The sequence below is a fragment of the Oryx dammah genome, unplaced genomic scaffold (genome assembly GCF_014754425.2).
Source record: "Oryx dammah isolate SB20612 unplaced genomic scaffold, SCBI_Odam_1.1 HiC_scaffold_2, whole genome shotgun sequence".
NCBI classification, from domain to species: Eukaryota; Metazoa; Chordata; class Mammalia; order Artiodactyla; family Bovidae; genus Oryx; species Oryx dammah.
In genome coordinates, this window is record NW_024070186.1 from 63,084,181 (window position 1) to 63,105,134 (window position 20,954).

At 36.3% G+C, this 20,954-nt stretch overlaps 1 long non-coding RNA gene across 1 annotated transcript in view; it reads left to right on the plus strand.

Moving 5' to 3' along the window:
• Positions 1 to 6,982: 6,982 nt before the first annotated feature.
• The window catches only part of LOC120869811, a 260,156-nt gene continuing 246,184 nt past the window's right edge, over positions 6,983 to 20,954 (plus strand). The window contains exon 1 of the long non-coding RNA XR_005722635.1: positions 6,983 to 8,044. This is a non-coding gene — a long non-coding RNA (uncharacterized LOC120869811). The remainder of the gene's footprint in view (positions 8,045 to 20,954) is intronic.

The following is a 20,954-nucleotide window of genomic DNA, read 5'->3' on the forward strand; positions in this document are numbered from 1 at the left end:
TAAAATTTGGTGACTTAAACAACAAAAATGTATTAATTTTTAGTTCAGGAAATCATCTAAAGTGTCTTGGCAAAGACTGTGCTCTTTTAGAGGCTCTAGAGAGGAATCCACTTCTTTGCCTTTTGTACTTCTAGAGGCCGCCTGCATTCCTTGGCTTTTGGCCTTTTCCTCCATTTTTAAAACCAATGTTGTAACAACTTCAACTCTCTCAGTTTATCTCCCTATGATCTCTGATTCTGTTATTACATCTCTGACTCTTTTGCCTCCTTATAAGGACCCTTTGAATACATCAGGCCTATCTCAAGATCCTTAATCATACCTATACTCTCATATGTCACATAAAGTTAACACATTCACAGATTACAGAGTTTAGGATGTGGGCATCTTTGGAGGACCATTGTTTTACTTACTATGTTAACTGCATTTAATGTTATGCTTCCTTGGTTTGTTTGTTGATTATAATTTTTACAGTTTGGTTTAGGACTGATGATACATTAACATAGGCAACCAAAGGCAAACAGCAACAAGTCTGAAGGGGCATGGTGCAATGGATCCCCATCTATCTATGCCGTAGACTGCATGCAGTGTCGCCTTAGTTGCATCAGTCATTTGTCTCCTTGGGTTTTTTCTGTTTAGCAAAAGGAGATTTTTGGAGTCTATGCAAGGACTATAAAATTGTAATTCTTTGGGTCACAGTTCAAATGTACTCTACTTCTTTTAATGATTGGTTTGAATCCTGGTAAAATTAACTTCAGCTATATGATGTTTTCTATATCTTTATCAGACTTGTGAATCCTGAGGATATGAATTATGAATTGGTTTCATGTGTTACAGATAGCCAAGAATTATACTTGCTTCATTGTCCGATAGGTAAACTTTCTGTTTTTCAAAACTAACTGACTTAACTTTGTGATTTATAAGAAATTTTGCTTTGAACTTTTTTGACATTATCTTCTCTGCATAATCTACTTAAGCAACTACTTTTTAAAAGCTATTTTTTCTCTTTCCTTCTCTCCCTCTCTTCTAGTAAACTTAGAAATAGAGGCCAAGATTTAATTTTTAAATTAACAAAACATTCATAAGCTTGCTTATTTCTAGGGAGGGTTGGGAAATTTTTAGTGAAAAAGCAAAGTGCTAAAGCTGAAGGTCGCAATTTTTATAATGGATGGTTAAATGGTTGAACAACTTCTTATACCTTGGATGTAATGTGGTTTTATCATTCTATTTGATTGCATCATTTTATTGTTTGTTTCCAGGTATCAGAAATTATTTTATTCACATACTATCAAAACACAAGCTCCAACTCTGAATACATGTGGTTTTAGAAAAACTCATCTTTTTGGAACATTCGTGACATAATTTCTAATTTGATGTAAGTAATCAAAAATTAACTAAAGAGTCAGATCCGTGCTCACAGATTCTGAGAGGGAGGGACAGATAGACAGAGACAGAGAGAGAGGGAGAGAAAGAAAGAGAGAGACACACACAGAAGCACACAGACACACACAGCAAGAGACAGAATATCCATTTCCATTTAAGATGTAACTGAAAGGTCTCTTTTATTTAATGTTTTATTTAATGTTCCCTAAATATTTTGGGACACGTAGATGATGCTCATTAGATCACTAATTGAACAATGATGAAAATCCAGGCTTCTGTTTACTTTTAATTGTGTTATTAGCATAAAATCCTATTTAGAGAAGAAAGAGTAACCAACCCGTGTCTGCGAAGTCAATGAGATGGCGATGCCATTGGGATAGAACTGAATTTTTTCTTTTCCAGCTTGAACTATAGAACATTAATTTTCATGTGACTTTTCCATAATTAGGTCAAATTTTACAATACATTTTACAAATACTGGAAACATAGACTCAAATAAGCTAATATTATACAATAAACTTTAATGGATGATTTACAATAGGATGGTTTCCTTGTTTTATTTATTTGGTACTAAGGGCATGCTTAAGGAATACTTTTAATGCTTATTATAAGATACATTCTAGACTACACTGCAGTGTACTAAAGTTAATCATGATATGATAGAGTCTAATGCAGCTAAATTACTGCCATGACAATTATGAGATCAGCATAAATAATATTCAATATTACGAATATATGAAAATCTACAATTTTAAATAAATAAGATACTCCATAAAATAATAATGTATTGAGCTAGTGAAATCTGAAATCTTTAAACCTGAAAATGTATTGTTAAGTAAAGAATAATTGTACCAATTAAATATAAATATCAATTGTTTGTTGTTTGGTCGCTCATTCGTGTTCTACTCTTTTGCTACCCAGTCTGCCAGGCTCCTCTGTCTATGGGATTTCCTAGGCACGAATGCTGGAGTGGGTTGCCATTTCCTTTTCCAGGGGATCTTTCTGACTCAGGGATTGAACCCATGTCTCCTGCATTCCAGGTGGATGCTTTATCGCTGAGCTACCAGGGAAGCCTAAATATCAATTATAGGGTTTTATTTTTTTTTTAAGAGCTCCTTCAAAAAGAAACAAACAGATTCTTAATTATTAGGATAATAACACAAATGTTTGGAAATTTTTAGTAAATCAAAATGATATGTTTGTTTTGAAATTTTGAATGCATTTCTGACTTAAGCCCCTGAGCTTTGAACACGTGTTTCGTTATGTCAAACCAGCTTTGATGAAGAAGCCCTATTTCTCTATGTAACAGTCTCATCCTAAAGTATCTAGTCCTAATCATTTCTTCCTTGGTTTCCATTACATGTCTTCCAACCAAGAAATATAAAGGTGCATCTGGTAAATTTAGCATTGGAGCAGATGTATTCTCCCAATACATATCTGAAACATTCAGTATCAGTCAAGTATTTTAAGTAGTCTTTTCTAATTAAGCAGAATTGTGTGAACAGACTATTCCCTGTAGAAAGAACCTCTTCGTAAACAGCCACCTTTGCAGTAGTTAGGACTTGAAATATTGCAACACTTTTTATCTTTATGCCTTTCATAATTCCCAGTTGCCATTCATTTAGATTCAAGACTTGAGCACTTAAAATGAAGTTATATCAGGGGAGTTCTAAAGATGGTGGAGGAGTGTTTTTTCCCCAAGACTTGGTTTTGAAATCTATTTTACAATATTTTATATGATTCTTTTTTCAGACATAGACGAATCTTTCATGACATCTTAAAATGTTTATTATCAGACAGAACTTGATGGATTTGACCTCATCATAAAAGTGTGCTCTTATATCAATTATTGAAAAAAATCACAATTCTGTTTCCATAATAACTCTTGTATTAAAAGCAACAATACTTTCTCATCTATTATTTAGTAGAACTGTGTCATTTCTTTACATGATCCATTTGGTATTAATCATTTTTTGTTTATATTGCAGAAATTGAAATAGGATGTGTAATCATATCTACCCTTGGTTTTAGCACAGCTGAAATTTTAGTGACATAATCAAATTGGAATTCTATATTCCAATTGGCACTCAAGTTTGCCATTCTTGGCCTTTCATTTCCCATTATTGTTTTTCATAGTAATTTTTTGCTTTTCTATTTCATTCTCTGAAGAGAGAGCCCATCCAAGGTAGAGAATAAATTTGTTTTCTTCATGTATAAGTCGACTTGTTTCACTCTTTGGTCTATTAAGGCATTCATTCACTGACCATTTGTACTGTGAAGAATATAAAGATTAAGTAATTTTCTATCATCTGTGTAAAGTAAATCATCAGGGAAAGAAGTGAGTTTTATTCATGTTTTATTCTCATTCTCCTACTTCTTCTTTTACTTTGTTACCTGCATGACTTTCCACCCATCAAAAGTGTGCACTTAGATGGTTGGATGATATCACCGATACAATGGACATGGGTTAGGGTGGACTCCGGGAGTTGGTGATGGATAGGGAAGCCAGGCGTGCTGTGGTTCATGGGGTCACAAAGAGTCGGACACAACTGAGCGACTGAACTGAACTGAACTGACTGAAACACACTGAAGATGAAACTTCAGTTTTATATTAATATCTGTATCTCTTCAGTATGCATGGTTAATTATCAATTCAGAATAACTGTTAACCATTTACAATCAACACATCAATCATCAGGAGCAAATTCAGGGACTATGGTAGTTGTTTCTATTAAAGTCAACTCTTGTCTGTTATGCTTTGTACTGTGCCCAGTATGCAAGAGGTATTCAATAAGTGGTTACTGAAAGAATATGTCAACCTCTCCAAATTTCAGAAATATAACTACTTCTGCCCTGTGTATTCCATTCTCAAAGAAAATTAAATTGTCCTTTCACTCTTTCTTTATAACAAAGCTGCTTTGTTTATTGCTCAGGAAAACTGTTCTGAATGGTTGACAGTCTGTTGTTGATTTTTCCAGACTTTTTTTCTGAGTTTAGTATGAGTTGAGTTGAGAATATTAACTACGGATGTAGCTTATTTTACTTCTAAGATTGGACTCTCCTTAGTACCCTCTCCTATTTTGCATGAATTATGAAAAATAATGACTTGAGATTTCCATTTCTCATATTTCCCATCAACAAAGCCTCCTTATTTGAATTCACATGTGGAGTTTTTAAGTTCTGGAAGGATTTTCTTCTGTGTTGTGTTTTAACATAGGGCTACTCTATATTTGGTGGTTTCCAGTTAACTGGTCAGAACTGAACATGATCGATTGATTGCCTGTTTCACAATTTCAGAGACATTATTGCTACATGTAAGATCAAAGGAAAATACCACTCCCCACACAAAAGGTAGTTGAACATTACTTTTTCCCCCTATTTCAACCACATTTTTTCTTATTTAGGTGATGATTTTTGCTTGCTAGCTGGAAATTTGTGTATCCCTTCTAGAAAGAAATAAGGATCTATACATTTCCAGTTCTTAGAAATATGAAGTACTATAGATTTTTTAAAAAATGCTACATATATTTAAAAAATCTGTATAGACTTCTGTGCAGACAGTAGCTTCTGAAATTCTGAACTCCCATACTATTTTTTTCACTTCTACATATACTTTTCTAAATAGAAATTTTCCTAAAACTATAAGGGTTCATAGAAATCATCTAATTTAAATATTTCATTTTAAGGAAATGGTTCAGACATACAATCAATTTATAATGTAATTCTATAAACACTGTGTACTCCAGATTCAGTTTCAGAAAGAAAGAATGAACATTGGGTTGAAGCTCCCCATGATGTCTTTCCAATTTCATTAACTTTGGTTCTTTCCAAAGATAAAGTATACCTTGAATTTCAAGCTTATCATTGTCATGCATGTTTATATACTTTTGCTATATATGCATGTGCTCAAAAATAAATATAATTATAATCATATACATAATAATGTTTTCAAACTTGGTATATAAATGTATCAACCCACAGTTTTCTTTCTGCACCCTGCTTTTGTTGTTGCTGCTCCACATTGCATTTCTGCATGCAGTCATGCTAACTCAAGTAGCTACAGTGCATTCATTTTTCTCTTTTACTGCATGTACTATTACAATATGTGAATATTCTATAAACTCCTTGTTCACTTATATATCCAAAGTTTCTTTTTTTTTTTTTTTCCTCTTTCAAGTAATTCTGTAATGGGTATTTTCTGTACATGCATAGAGACACAGAAAAGAATGCAGGAGTGGAGAAATTGGAATTGGGGATGGAAGAACCTTTATTGCTAAACTTCTATCTGAAGTTGTACTATTTTACCTGTCCTTCATGGTTTCTCCACATCCTCATAAGTTTTTCTTATTGCTGGACTTACAAAATTTTGCCAGTTTCATAGTTGTGAAATGATACTTCACCATTTTAACTTGCATTTCTGTAGCAACTAGGAAAATTCAATACTTTTTTCAGATGTTTATTGAACATTGAGAATCCTCTTCTGTCAGTTAATCATTTGTTGGCTCATTTTTTAAATAATATTCTTGTCTTTATAGATTTATGAGAATTCTTTAGGTACTTGGATACTAATCCTTCTTTGATTATGTAACCAAACATTGCATAGCAAATATATCCTCTCAGTCTATGCTTAACTTTCGTGATATACATATATGTTTTACATATGCCTAATTTACTGTCTGAATAATTCATCTTTCTGTACTGCCCATATTGCCATCTGGTATTTATCAAGTTTCCATAAATGTGGGGATATATTACTAAGTCCTGTATTCTATTTTCCTGGACTAACTTCTATCTCTGAACCAAAGTTACAATGCTTCAGTCATTGTCATTGTATATTAAACGTTAATAGTCAATACAGAAATTCCCCATACCTTGTTCTTCAAAATTGTATTGACAGATTTTGACCCTTCCCTCTTGCAAACAAACTGTAGAATTAACTTTTCAAGTTCTATGAAAAACTACGTGGGCTTTCAATAATAATTACTTTAATTTTATAGATTAAATTACAGTCAAGTCTTCCATCCAGGAACAAGTATACCTGTTAATTTATTTGAGTTTACTCTTTGATTTTTAATAGATAAATTAACCCTGGGTCAAAAGTGACTGCTCAAAGTCACATAGCCAATTAATAACAAAACGAGTGGTAGAAGTAAGATCTCTTGACTCCTTAGTAGCTCTTACACTAAAAAAGGTTTAATTATTTAGTCAATTAGGAAAGAAAATCTTGGAGTCCTTGCAGCTACTACACCCACAAGCTGGAAGGTGAATTAAGCTTCCTGAGTTTACTGGGCCCTTGATAAATCAGAGTGTGGTCAGAAGACTTGCTGTGAAGGCAAATTTCATCCTTTGCCTGTTCCTATTAGATCAGAATCCTCATTTTAAAAAGATCGCTAGGTTATTGGTAGACACAGTAAAGTTTAAGAGAGATTGCTTACCGAATGGAATCCTGAAATTCATTGCATTTTTTTCCCCTCTAAAACCTGCCATAAGTGCATGTGTATACAAATATATGTGTGTGTGTCTGTATACATATATATACAAATATATGTATATGCTCCTTAGGTTCCCCCCACTAAAACCCAGCATATCTCAGGCACACTGAGGCTTCTTTTGATATCTGTAGTTATTCAGGAAGCAAATACATTTGCTTTGAAATCACTGGCTGTCCCAAATTGGCCTTTTAGCTACTCTATCCCCCCTGGGAAAATTTCTGTAGGAAAAAGATGGAATACTGAGGAGAAAGAAGCACAGATTCAGTCTTTAAAGTAAAACAAAGAAGAAAGATCAGACGATTTTTTCAAGTAGTCACATACTATTCATGGTAATCTACGGTCAGCCTTCTTGTTTCACTACTATAGCAGCCAGTTATCTACATGGGGGAGAGGAGGGGCGGGAAAAGGTGAGGAGAAGGGATTTCAAAAAAAGAAAAAAGAAAATGAGATCCCTGCAATATCACCTTAAGCCACTAGGGGTATCTTTGTACCATTTTTCATCCTGCACTGATTTGGAGTGGAAACCTATATTAGGGGAAAACCAGGGTCCTCGGCATTTTTTTTGCTAGCTGTGCACCCAGAATCCAAAAACATTTTAGAAAGAAAGAATCCACAGTTCTTTTGGTCATCCGAACAGGGCTACGAAATCGCTCTACTGGACATCAGCACCAGGGATTCATTTTTGAGGTCAATTTCCAATCGAGATAAATCTATTGGATTAGTAGGATTATCTGATTGCAGCTGAAAGAAGTAACCTTGTTTGATCATTTGTATTTCTTGCCTGATGCTCGGATTTACATGGAGGTGGCTTGGGGTCCTAAGGATTCTGGATCGTGGTTGCAGCTGGAGAGAAAAAAGGATCAATCGACACGTTTTGGAAGTGTCCGTGGGTGAATAAAAAAAAAAAAAAAAAGGAAGGGGGGGCGCAAAACTGGGGTTGCGGCTGCTTAGAGAAGAAAAAAAGAAAACAAATAAAGGAAGCATCTTGAATTGTCAAACAAGAATTACCGGATGCTCAAGATTCCAAAATCAGCGTCTAGGAACTGGTAGATACTTGGAGCAATTCAGCTTGAATTTGACGGCGAAGTGTTGTAGAAACTGTCTCCTTGAATTATTGGAAGGGGACTGGGGAAAGATGAGGGGGCTCGCTCTGTGGATTTATCTTACTGAGGGTAAGTTTGGGGTCTTTTATTGGGAGGGGGCTGCCTGGGTCTGTGTGCCGCTGCGCGGAAGGTGCTGCGGACGCGGCGCCTGTGAAATGGGGAGTGAAGTGGTCGGATGTGAGCCACCTCGCACATCTCCGGTAGATCTCTAGGGAGCTACCTAGATCGAGCTTAAAAACAGTGTTGTGTGGCGACGGTGGGAAAGCCGAGCAGCCCTCCAAGCTCTGAACTTTGCGTTGAAAATCTCTCAGTTGAGAGATCCCTCTTGGATCTAGTGCTTTCTCCTACTGATACTTTAAAGAGAGGAGGCAGCGATGCCTTGGAAAACCTGCATGTGGAGGGGGAAAGCCCAAGTAGAAACCGCTGCTATCTCTGCCGTTTTTTTGGCAGCTGTCTTGGCTTCTAGGGGAATTTTGCAGCGGGGATTGGCCGTTTTCGTGTTTTCTCTTTCTCCCTTCCCCTTCCATCCTTCCCCTTCCCGCCTCTCCCTCCTCCCCGCCGAACACTAAAGGGTTACAGGTTCACTGCATCGGATGGAGACTGTAAGAGTGGGTGACCGGCCACACATGTTGTCTTGTAATTTACTTGTACGACTTTGCATAATACAGTCCGAGGTAACTTTTCTTCGAGTTGGACCAGTCCAGGAAGGCGTTGCAGCCTTTCTGCCGAGGGCCCAGGCTGGCAAGTGCGCCAGGCAGCCGGCTGTATTTCCAATGCATGCCTGCCCTGGCTGCCTCGCCACTTACTGGCTTTTCTTTCCAACTGAGCGGTGTGCGCGCGTTTCCAGACGTTTTCTTGCTGCTGAATTGAGCTTTTTTTTTCTTTTTCTTTTTCTTTAAAAATATTATTTCATTGCTGTCAACAAAAGCTCATCTTTATTTACAGAAGGGAAATCAATTTCAGCAGATGTAATTAAAAATAATCACTCCAATGAGTGAATATTAATTGACTAAGGAAACTAAAAGTTGCTTTGGAATCCAGAAAGGCATATAATTCTGAACCAATTTTGGAGTCCGCATAGGTTCAGAACAATTACGTAGAGAGAACGGATTTAAAATATGTATGTAGATATGTTAAATGAGTTAAGGCACTCCCCTGCCTTCATAGGCTCCTTATACCTTCAGAATGTTAGTTGGCTTTTCCTATTTAAGGCCATTTCGTTAAAGTTTAAACCTCATTCAGCTGCATTAGACTAAAATGGAAATAGATAATTTTAAAACATAAAAAAATGAATTTTCTACATGTTGTTATTTTAAAGAAGAGCATCAAATATTTTTTCAGGGGTCTCTGTTTATAGACTATGAAATAGATGTAGATACCATATACCTTTATGGTTTTAGCATTAAAACCTCTTCATCGTGAACTAAGCACTCATCATCCAAGTACTTCAAGAATTCCAGATACATCAGACATTCTGGTATTAAAAGAGGAGCCTCACCAAACTTTCTTGGATTTGTGTGTATCTATGTGTTTCTTAAGTCTAAATTCTGAAAGAAGATCAATGCCATTCCTTTTTCCTTTTTAAGATTAAATAGCAAAAAATGAAACTCTTGTCTCCCAAGGATTCTACATTGGAAACGTTATTAGTTATTTCTGCAAACTTTAAAGTTTTTCTAGAGATTAGAAAAATAGCAAGAAATAGTTCCTGCAGGGGTGTTAGTTTTAAGAAGATATCTCAGAGGCTGGGTTTGCCTTTTAAACACAGCTCTAAGTCATGTGGTTTATGTGCAGCATGAGCTAGAAGAATGGATATTCTGTGTTTTGGTACATTCTAGCCACTGATCATAGCTACATTGTCCACTAATATTAACATCTTTTTAAAAATTTAAGTTAAAACAGACAGCTAACAAATAACAAAATATAATAGTAAATATGTCATGAAGGCAAATGGGAGATGGATTAGAATCCCTCTTTATAGGCTAGTAGAGAATATAATGTTGATACTATAAAAGTAGATGGAGAGTATGATATATGAAAAAGGAAGTCCTTGTAAAAGTTAATTTCCATCTTTCACAACCACTGACCCAGTGGTAATGGCATGCACAATGGTGCGAAAGCCGGAAGAGTTAGCTTAAAGTGCCTTTGTCATGACTGAACAATATTTTCCTCTGGCAAGAATAATCAATATTTTGTGGCCCCTGTTCCATTTTCTTTTGGCAGTGAAAATGAAAAGGTGAAAACTCTAACCCACTCTGTGGTTTCTACAAGCAGTTCCTAACATAAAACTTTAGTAAACTTTGTAGGTGGTAGATCCACTTTGGAAAGTTAATAGGAATAAAAATAAATAAAACTATATATCCCCAAATAATTTAAAAGCTACAGTAAACGAAGAGCAACTCCCCCAGTTACATAAATGTTGTCTATTATTAATAGAGTGAATTATTTTGAGAACTATTAAAAAACCTGAAGCGTTCACTTAGTTACATTTGCTCTACTTTATTCAAATAACATTTTTGGTTTTTTCGTTTTTTTTGGTCATGACTGTTAAAAAGAACATGGTGGCCTTGATCATCTGTCCCAATTTTGCTACAGAATACACAAAATGTGGTAGTTTGGGGTAAATAAGTAGAAACTCTCAATTAGCCCCAAAAGTGACAAGCATGGTTTCTAATATGTGTGATTAGAAATAGCTTTGGATTCCCCAAAGCTTATCACCATGGAATAACTCAAGTTGCTTCACTGGAGCTTTGCTGCACCTGTCCCTAGAACCCTTCCATGTGATCTAGCTGGCCTAACATTCAGGGGGTGCTAATACATTTGCTGCAGATTTGTTTCATGATTTTGAGATATTTAAATACAGTTAAATGTTATTTTACACTAATCGATTTTTTTTAAAGGAAATTGCTCCACTCTTAATTGAAAGCAAAATGAAAAGGGCAATCCTATTTTAATGATTTGTTGAAATTTAACACATGGCATCTCAAAATGGAAATCTTCTGTTTCTTTTGCTTTGTCAAGAAATGCTAAAAACAAAACTTAAAACTTCAGTTTTTAATATTTCAAATTTGCAAAGCCCAGAAAATCTTTGAAAAATTAACATATAGAAGACTCATGATAAATCTAGGGTGTCCTTTAAAATGCTTTTTGAAAGATAATTTAAAACATTTTCAAGTAGCTAATCTCTTAATCTTGTGGGATAGCAACATTCTCAACTGTTCCTAAGAATAATTTCTTATAGTAACAGATTTGATTACTTTTCCTTTGTTATTAATGACATCACATTGACATTGTCTTAGTAAGAGACACTCTCTTACTATAGAAGGATATGAATTATTTCTGTCCTCCACCCCCACAAAAAACACCTATATGGTAGCAAACGTGTGAAAGAGAGAGAGACTGTCAACTCTAAGCTTAACTGAAGTTAAGGAAAACTAATAAATCACTCCAGGCATTTGAAATTATCAGACATTAAACTTTTGGAGGATTTTATGTGAATTCTTTTTATAACAGTTAATATAATCTCTTCTGTGCCTGTTTCTGTTGCATGTAAGAGAAATTCTAGTCAATGGCGACACGCTTTACTGGTGCCATTACTGCAGACTTTATAGATGAGAGATGTGTCAGCATGTTAGCTTTAGCAGTAATGCCTCTTTTGTGTGAAACCTTATGGGCCTTGCAGGCACTCTTTCATCTTGACACTCATAAAACGTTCAATCCCCATATTTATTATTTAATTTTCTTCCTATATATAGCAGCTGAGCACTTCAATATATGAATGTGTAGCCAAAAACTGACAGGCAAGCGTGAATAGGACTAATGAGTTTTAATAATACACATATTAGGGACTGTTAAAGAAAGTTTAATTAAGAAAAACAAGTTAAGCATGAAATTCATTTTGGAACAAATGTAAGTTAAGTTATTACTGCAGATATAAAATCAAAAACCACAGGGATACATGACAAGAAAGAAAGTTCCAGGTTGAGACGAGACCTACTAAACTCAGTTGACATCTTAGGACCTGCCTTTAAGTTGATGCGCTTGGCTCTGCCTTATGAAATCAAAGAATATACACTATTTCAGACTTTACACTTCTCTATAACAATTTTGATTTAATATGTTAACTATATCCAGGCACGTTCTATACCACTTCCCTTCAGACACAGCAGCCTTTCACTTTTCTGTGGTCAATTTTCCTAATACCATATATGCCTGCTTAATCTACCAGTCAGAATCCGTGCCATCCCTTTGGGTGTGCTGTAGGTGGTGTTTCAGTTAGAGGACTGCTCATATGTCAATTTACCTGCACCTATAGTTCTGTTTAATTTTGGGAACTTAGAAATAAATTTTAGAAATTATTTATGTTTGCCCATTTATTTATTTGGTGGTGGCATTTTATATCTGGGCAGAAGTTGGAGAAGAGACGGAATACTGGGCAAATATTTCCTTAGAATGTGGTTTTCTTACATTTTGTCTGTATTTAATGTAGGTAATTCTGGAAAGAGGGAAGCAGTCAGGCAATAGCATGAAGGTCTTATACATGCTCTTCAACAACTGTCTTTTTGGCAATATCTGTTTGATAGGCTAACTTGTTCTTATACACACCTTTGGCATCACCTATGTGTAATGGTAGGTTTTTCCTCTTTGAAATACCCAGTGAATATTGAGTCTTTGAGGGGAAAAATAAGAGGTTAGTTGTAACATTTCAAAGTGAATTGAAAATCTTCTTGTCTTTTTTCAGGTAGTTATGGTGCATACTTTCATATGGAATACTCCATGCTTGGAAATTTAACATGGTCACTCGTTAAATCAATGAATACTGACTTGATAAAAACTAACTTGGAATTATTGTTAGTATAAGTTTTTCCCATAGGACCACCATTCCCCTTATGACAGAACTGACCAGAAAAACAGTGATTACCACATATCACATTGACAAACAGTTGTCAATGTTAAGACCTGAAAATCATACTCAGCCATCTACTAGTTAACCATAAGGCTACAAGGAGTAAAGGTTCACTTCAGTAACCATTATGTTTCAAGTTTCAAGTCGGTGCATCTGTCATTTTTAATTTAAATCTATATTACTTAGCTGTCCAAAACTTTACACACATGTGACACTGTTATCTATCCTTTTTCTTATGGGTAAAAAATAAAGTCACTTAGTGTCTTTACCTCTTTAACTGTGCCAAGTATTCTAATGCATATGTTGCTATGAGATTGTTGCCAAAAGTTTCTGTTATTTAAAGCTGTGGTCTTTAGTAATAAACCTGAGGAATTATTTAATATACGAGTAATACATTTTACATGCTGCAATAATACAGTGGTATAGCTTATATAAGCTCTATAATGGCAGGGGATATTGTCTGGCTTTTCAAAGCTCTGTGTTTCCCCCCAACACCCAGAATAGTGCCTGACATATTACTAGCAACTGACAAATATTGCTGAATGACTAAAAAAACCTCATCCTAGTCTTGCATATTAACAACTAAATATGTAACTTCTTGCTTAATACCTGATCTCTTCATTTTTGCTTTTAATTTTTCTTAACCTAAGTCAGTTGTTACTTTTAATTGATACATATTTTAAAACTATGTGCAAAATTCCAAAAGTTGAAATATATTGAAAAGATTGAATTTTAATTAAAGACAAATAAGAATTGAAACTTTTTAGTGAAATTTTTATGTAGTTTATTTATTGTGATAAATTATTTTATCAGGACTCACAAGTATAATAGGATTATTCGAGGTTATAATTTACCAAAATGAATATTGGAGTTATTTTCTGCTGTGTAGAAAATGTGATATCTCAAGGAACTTTGGAAGCACTAATTCAAACACTTAGAACATGGACAGTAAGATCTAAAATATAATCATGTTTGGCATTTTGGTCATTAATTCTTTTTTCAGTTTTTAAAAAATTTATAGTTACAAGATTCCTATTGTTCAATTTTATTTAAATGGTGAACTCACTTAAACTTATGTGTATATTAAATTCTTGTGTATTCACTGATGTTTTGTTATACAAATGGCACATGGATAGAGTATTGCTTTGAATTCTGTTATTGTTAGTACTAATAGAACTGTAATATGAAAGGAAATAAAATATGAGTGTGAATATCTGAAGAAGATTGCAAGTATAATCATCTGTCACTTTGGGGCAAAGCTTGAGCTCTAAGCCGAATCAGGAGTGACAGAACCCTTATTGTTGTCTGGTACCTTACATGAAAGGAGTTGGTGGTCTCAGTCCAGTTCCTAGCAGACAGTTACTCCTTAAACAATAGTAACTATAGTATTTGCCAATTCCTGCAGAAACCTAGGACTGAATGGGTATAAAGGTTTAACTACCCCTTCTCTGCTAATCATCCTGCAAGGGGTCAAGATTGACTCACCCTGGCACAGGGCCACACTGAGAAACTTAGCACTGCCTCTGCCAACGTTGTAGCCATTGTCTGGCAGCACAGGATTTTTAAAGAGAACTTCAGTTAAGCAGGGCACCAGGAGTGGCAGTTCTCCGCTCTTCCCAGGCACAACTCACCAGAAACAAGAGACTTAAACAGTGACTTGAGAAGGTAGCACTGCTCTTAGGTTGCACTGTCTTCACTATAAAGATACTGGCAGGCATACTTAAGTTAGGCATACTTAAGATAGTGGCAGATATGCTTCTGGACACAATAACTTGCAACCCCAAAGTAGCCCTTTTCAGACAAAAGCTTCAGTTTAATATCCAGGGATGTGATCCACTCTACCTGGCTGTCTCTCCTGAGCTCTTGAGTGATTATTCATTTTCTTCTAGGAGAGTCACAGCATCACCAATTGGTTTTAAATATGCATCCTGTGGTATTTGACGTATGCATTAAAACAGTTGCCTGTGCTTTTATTTTTAAACATTCTGTTTTACAGTTGCTGTCCTTCAAATCCTCTTAATGTCCTTCCACATTTGAAAGTTAACCCTCTTCTGTAGATTTTAAAACAGCAATTGATATGTAGAGATTCTGAGAGTAGGTTCAGAGTAAACAGAAAGTAAAACTTATTTATATAGTCAAATGTTAAATGGATTGTTTCGCTTGCATCCCCAAAATAAAATAAAGGAGAAACTCACTAAAGTTTAGCCATTTGTTGTAATGATGGTCTTAGTAGAAATATTCAGTTGTAAAATGCAGAAGGAAATGCTATCACCTTGATCTCTTTTTCTTTCTGCTGTCAGAAAGCTGTTATGGCATCTTCAGATCTCACTTTTTTTTCCAAATGGTAACAAAATTAGTCATCAGTCTGTAAGAACATGCCTCCACACCTCTGCATGACGAGGAATTTTCTTTGTCCTTCTATTTATCTTCACCTCTTCTGTTTTATCTCCTTTTGCTGCCAAGTGTAATTAAGATAATGCCTTCACAGCGGTCACGTATCACAGTTGAATAAATAAAATCTGAGGCTAGGGTTAATGAAAGAAAAATAATATATAGAATGAATGGGTTAGTTATTCAAGAGATATTTTCTAATGACTTACAATGTAATTAATTGTTCTGGGGATGGTTGCTTTCAAATCAACTGTTCAAAAGCCATAGCCTCTCTTCTGAAATGTTAAGGCTAACCTGATTGTTATTTTTGTGATTATAATTATTCTCATCATACTTGGGGTAAGATCTCACATCCCGATTTTTTTGGCTTGATGCCTCACCCTTCTCTGAAGTCACACTTAACTCTTTGTTCACAGAGAGGCCCAGGCTTCACAGTGTTTGGGTCTTCTCTTGCCTCTGACAGGATTTGTCCCCTGTCAACTTCCACTCACCTTTCAGAACCCAGTTTACAGATTACTTCTTCAGGACAGTCATCCTTTTTACTCAGAACCCAGTTTACAGATTACTTCTTCAGGACAGTCATCCTTTTTACTCAAGGCTCATTAACTCTCCCCTCCGAGAATTATCCTTCTTTGCAAAGCCTTTATAACTAAGTGGTGTGATTGATTCACATAACGTTTGTCTTCCCCATTGAACTTTTAGTCTCTGTGAGTGTCATCACCATGACTATCTTCTTCTTGTTGGCCTTCCCAGTGCTTGGCACTAAATGTTGTAATAACAATGAATAGGGAATCTGAGTTTACAAATTACTGTGGTGTAAAGTACTAAAGGTTCCTGAAGAAAAAAGGCAACAAATGCTTTGAGAGTTGCAGAGAGGGAGTGTTTTTGTGGCTGGGAGGATCTGAACTGACATTTGAATCTTGTTAGTTCTAATGGCCTTGAGGGATCCTGGCTGGAGTCTCTCCAGACAAAATCTAATGGTAAGAGTATTCCCCGGGAAGGAAGAACCTTGGTAAACAAGTTGGATTGAATTCACTGACCAGGACTCTCAGTGATGTTCTTTGTTTGTTTTTATTAGAATTGTATTTTCACTAAGATAGTCTGTTACCGGGTAGAATATCTGGAATATACTTACATTTTTTTCCTTGCTATTCTTTAAAATATTTTGTTGGTAAATTTTTTTCTCTTATTACTGTCAAATTTTAGTTTGCCTTTTCTCCTACCATTCTATTTTCTCTACTGTTTGCTTACATCATTGGAGAAGTTCATTCAGAGTGGAAGTAGCTCAAGGAGAGAGAGAACAAGTAGAACCCTGCTTACATATTCTGTGAAGGGAAGGGGGAGTGGGTTGTAAACTGAGAACCCGCAGAGACCTGCCTGCCCTTCCTTCTGGAAGGGGGCTCTGGACAAAATTGAGGAGGAGGCAGGGTTTATCTTTAAACCCTTTAAATTCTTCTGCCTTATCTCTTTCTATTTGTTGCAACTCCCTACATTCATAAAACTGTATTCTTTTGTTTTTTTGAAAAATGTTTCAGAGGCTTTGTGTTTCTGATCTTCAGTTTAATTATCTGTTACACAGAGATGATAATTCTCTCTAACTCGTAGTAGTTGGTGCTGGCATTAATGAAGTTATTAATTAATTGATGATCATTGCAGAATATACTTGTTAGGACATTTGTTCTCCGTAGCTACATGTTGGTATGGCCACAACATGGGCTATGATAGCAGTTGAACTTCCACATGACTAATCTTGACCTTTGATATTCCCATCTATGTGACTTTTGGTTCTAATCCTGTCTTACTTTTTTCTCCTTGTGCCCTTCTGGTACTGCTTGCTTTCTTCCCTAGATTTAGTTAATCTGTTAAACACTAAAATGATCAATTCTTATAACCTTTGCTCCTTGAAATTCTATCATTCTTACCTTGCTTATCCTCAGTCCTAACTTCTGTCATTTACTCTTTGCCTCATGTTATGGAACATTGCTGGAAAAACTTTCAATTGCATGCCATCTGCTCCAAATTATGCCTGTTAACCTCATGTTTCCCTCTGTTGGTGTCCTGTGTGTTTTTCTTTCTAAAATCTCTCAAACTGAGCACGCGACTTTATTGAGTTAGTTTCATTCAGAAGCAAAATGTCATGTATCATACACAGGGCATATTCTTTAAGAGGTAGGGAGTCTTGTCTCTGTCTTTCTTTCTGTCTCTCTCTTTTTTAAGCTCTGTGGTCTTAAAAATGTTATCTTGCCATATAAAGTCTCATTTTCCTCCTTTCAAATAAGAATAATTGGATTATAAGTTTGTTGTGAGGACTAATGTAAAGTACTTGAGACAGCTTGGCAAGTAGCTGTGCTCTCTAATATTAGCTGGTTTTGATGTCATTTTCACATAAATTTAGATATATTTAACTATACTTCAAACTGACGTATAAAATATGAAAATAAAACTGTTCCTGGTTTCTTCCCCACCAGGTCGTTTACTGAGGTAATGGTTTCCACATGTTTGTGGTCATATACTGCTCTGTTTTCGATAACCAAATCATAAAAAGCATGAAATATACGTTTATGGCTTCCCTGGAGGCTCAGACGGTGAAGAATCCGCCTGCGATGCTGAAGACCTGGATTCAATCCCTGGGTTTGGAAGATCCCCTGAAGGAGGAAATGGCAACCCACACTAGTATTCTTGCCTGGAGAATCTCCCCTGGACAGAGGAGTCTAGTAGTCCATAGTCCATGGCATCGCAAAGAGTCAGACATGACCGAGCGACTAAACATAGTACATACATTTATACTCCTCCATAAATATTTCTATTATCAGATTGCAACACATACACAAAAATAGACATTAAATAATGAGAAAAAGTCAGGGTTTTTTTTTTAATATCTTATAAACTTGATAGCTTCTTTTCATTATTTATTAATATCTAAAGTTGTAGAGATTCTTAAGGCACAGTTCAGAGCTACTAAAATGTATCTGTATTTCCATTTCAAACTTATCTTCTTTGTTTTCAAATATTTTTTCTGCTCGTTATTATATATGACTCAGTTCAGTTCAGTTCAGTCGCTCAGTCGTGTCCGACTCTTTGCGACCCCATGAATTGCAGCACGCCAGGCCTCCCTGTCCATCACCAACTCCCGGAGTTCACTCAGACTCTCATCCATCGAGTCAGTGATGCCATCCAGCCATCTCATCCTCTGTCGTCCCCTTCTCCTCCTGCCCCCAATCCCTCCCAGCATCAGAGTCTTTTCCAATGAGTCAACTCTTTGCATGAGGTGGCCAAAGTACTGGAGTTTCAGCTTTAGCATCATTCCTTCCAAAGAACACCCAGGGCTGATCTCCTTCAGAATGGACTGGTTGGACCTCCTTGTAGTCCAAGGAACTCTCAAGAGTCTTCTCCAACACCACAGTTCAAAAGCATCAATTCTTCGGCACTCAGCTTTCTTCACAGTCCAACTCTCACATCCATACATGACCACTGGAAAAACCATAGCCTTGACTAGATGGACCTTTGTTGGTAAAGTAATGTCTCTGCTTTTCAATATGCTATCTAGGTTGGTCATAACTTTTCTAGGTAGTCATTATTGTCAGTCTTGCAGTATAGCTGAGGAAGAGCTTATGCTAGAACTAGGAGAAGTTTCATTTCTGCTCGTTTCTCATCCATATTCTATTACTAGTACTTTCTTTTAATCTGTATTTTGTGGGGAAAACATAATTTAGTAGTCAATTTTGTGAGGTTTATATTAACTGAAACATGATGAAAAATGTGTAAATGTGCTTATCCAGTGGTATTAACTCTAATACATCACCAAACATTGAAAAGGAACAGTAACAAAAACAAAATACCACTCCTGGCAAATCCACTACAGTGTAGAGCCATCACCTTCCCGAGAACATCTGAAGTGCTGTATGCAACATCCAACCATGTGAAGTCACTGTATGAAACCATATATACATATTATCAAGCTTGGTTTTGATTTCTTTTTGCTTTATAAAACATTATAATACATAGAAGTTCAACTATTGACTTCCCTTCTCTCATCTGGTCCTCTTGTGGTGGGGTATAAACCCATTACTTTTGGGATTTCTGCTCCACAGTACTGCCAGTTTAATTCTCTTGTGAATATATCTGATAGTACTTTTCCCCTCCTAAGTCTATGTGATGGTTTTTCATCATCCAGTGAATAAAATCCAAACTCTTTAGCCTTTTAATGAAGAGCTTGCTTGACTTGGCAGTAGCCTGCCTTTCCAATCTCATCCAGTGCTCAGCCTCACTTACTCTGTGTTTTGGCCAAACCAAACTGTGCCCTTCTCAAATGTGGCTCCTTCTTTCTCCTTTCTTTCATAGGTCAGGTTTCTCAGGGAAAAAAATAGGCTCTGAGATGAAGATTTGCTTGTGAAAAGTTTATTTGGTTTGCCATTGGGAAAAGCACCTGGGCGGGAGGAACCAGGGAATCACCACCAACCTCTTGCTTGGCCCCTTTCCACAGGGAGCTTGGGGGCTGGAATGGCCCCTCTGAGTGGGTCTGCACTGAGAAAGGAAGAGCGGACATTTCTGCACTGGTGTGGACTTCCTGCCTTGGAGTGTGAGCTGCTCTCAGGGAGGTTGAGAGCCACACTATTTACTACATATATTTTCCACTGTTTCTAGAATGTGCCCTCTACCCAGAATTCCTTCTGTGACCATCAGCATTGGTCTGATTCTTTGAGGCCGAGCTAATATTCCTCTTGATTCATGAACTCTGTCCTCTTCCACTAACTCGAAGTAGACCTGTCTCTTCTTTTAAAGCCTAACATTTTTTTTCTGATTGCATACATTTGTTTATTCATTTCATTTTTAATTACTTACTATGTAAATTAATTGCACATTACTTACATTAAGTGGTCAGTTAATGAATGGACTCACAGGACTCAAATAGTTTATACTCATTGGGCAGCTTTATTACAGGCAAATAGAGCAATAGCAGGAGAAGGGTATGCACTGAATGGGGCCTAGAAACTCAGACTCAGGCTTCTTTGTTCTCTCACTCCTGGGTCTCATGGGATACCCCTTGTTTCAAGGTCTTGAACCACCACCAGTGTGAATGTGAAGCATCCTGGTATAGGAAGCCCACAGTCTGCTGATGATCAGTTTCTCTTACAGTGAGCTCTTCCCGAAAGCACATTTCAGTTGCATGGCCAGGCTTGGCCTTTGAAAGCTGCTACACTCCACTGAAACCAGATGTTACTAAATGAAATTTTATGACATTATTATTACAAAATGCAACTCTTAAATCCCATTATTATTACTAAGTGCTGTTACAAGGCTAATATGTTCTGACCTCAAAATAACTTATAGATTCATGGATATAAAACATTATTTTTCTTTAGTTAATACAGTCAGTCTTCATTATTTCTGGATCTGTATTACAGTTTTGCCTGTTCATTAAATTTTTTTTAACCCCAAAGTCAATACTCATAGTGCTTTTGCAGTCATTCACAGACATGAGCAAAGCAGCAAAAAATGTGAGTCACCACATGAGCACACTTCCTGCTGAGATTGAGCAAGGTGATGATCTGACTTCTTGCTTCAACTCCCACACAGAGATGATCAGAGCATGGAGACAGTAGAAAGTGCACTGCAGTGCAAGAAGCTCCAGCTCTGGGGTCAGGTAGAGGGGATTTGAATCCCAGCTCTGACATCTGTTAATGA